Below are 1,488 nucleotides of genomic sequence, written 5' to 3'. Positions count from 1 at the left end.
TGTTTCTGCTATGAAGTGTCTTTTGTGATCAAGTAGGCTATTTGTTGGTGTTTAAATCAGCTCCAGCCAGTCATTACTTAATTATATATTCATGGCTGTATTGTTCAGTAGTGTTAGCAACATGATGATACTCGGGTTATTCTATTTATTCTTGAGGGGTGTTTATCTTATTATGACGCTCCATATCTGTTGATCTAAGTTAATGAGTTGTTAATATTTAGATTACTAATATTAACCAATGATTATTTTATAATAATTTGAATTCATTTTAAGTTTGTTTGATTTGTTTATTATTCTCTATAATTTATATCTAACTGCATGCTGGTAAGTGATAACATTTCACTTAAAGGTCAGATAATGGTACAATCCATGTCTGCAACAAAAGTGGCTTTTTCAGCTTTGTACAGTGGGATTCTATTTAGCTGTAGATTTATGCTGTATACATCTTGATCTTCGTTCCTTTCAATTGTATACTTGATTTTTTTTTTTTCATAATCTAAGGTATTGTTTTCAAAGAAATCGAGCCCTTTAAATTACCAATTTTTTGGGAAGGAAAGCTGATTTATTTTTACGCAATGGCATTGTAAGTACTACAAGTTTATTTTGTTATTGCATTAAAAAATTTTCAAGAATCTTGGTTTGTGATTAGTGCTAGGCATAGAGTAGTAGTAAGAAGTACTATATACAGTACTGTAGACACTATTACTATACTATGCTTTATATTTTGTGACTTATCCCTTGTTATAAAAATAGGTGATAAGTGATGATGTAAATGTGTGTGGTCGAGGTGGAACACAATTTTAGAGAGAGGATGTTCAATCTGCAATTTTCAAACATGTCCTGACCTTTATTGTAATGCTTTTAGTCAACCCTGGAAGGTGATTGGTCTGAGAGTGAAGTGCCAAGCTTACATCTTTTGACTTCTTCTGTATTTAATTTTATTTAATCCAGACAAATATGATTTTTTATATTAGTTATAATAATCAGCTTTACAGTATGAAAGATCTCGCTGATCACAATTTGAAACACCAACTTTTTTTTCCCAGTTTATATTTCCAGAACATTAAATTTTTGATGATTTTTATGGTTTGAATACTATATATTTAATTGTGACACAATTACAATAAGTTTATAAAAAAAAAATAAATATTGTATGGGAGGCATTTCATATTCAGTTCTTGATTGGATAATTTTTAATAGTTTGCGGTGTATTATTATTATGTGTTCTATGTGTTTAATGTTATGGTACATCTTACTTATTAACGATTGTAGTATCTGTAAGACATCATTGGCATCAGGTTTTTTTCTGACGTAATTTTCAACATAAATTCAACCACATCTTGTAGACAATCAAAGATAATATCTCCCAACCAGCAACCTTACCTTGTACATTTTGCCTCTTTGAGTTTAAAATGCACTCTTATTAATCGAGTCACCAATAGGAAGTGAGCATATAATGACTATTTACATGCTCACGCTGGCAAATGG

This window comes from Anneissia japonica, unplaced genomic scaffold, assembly GCF_011630105.1.
Source record: "Anneissia japonica isolate Jap-2015-1 unplaced genomic scaffold, ASM1163010v1 scaffold1231_len1163931_cov198, whole genome shotgun sequence".
NCBI classification, from domain to species: domain Eukaryota; kingdom Metazoa; phylum Echinodermata; class Crinoidea; order Comatulida; family Comatulidae; genus Anneissia; species Anneissia japonica.
Note: the sequence above shows the minus strand (reverse complement) of the source record.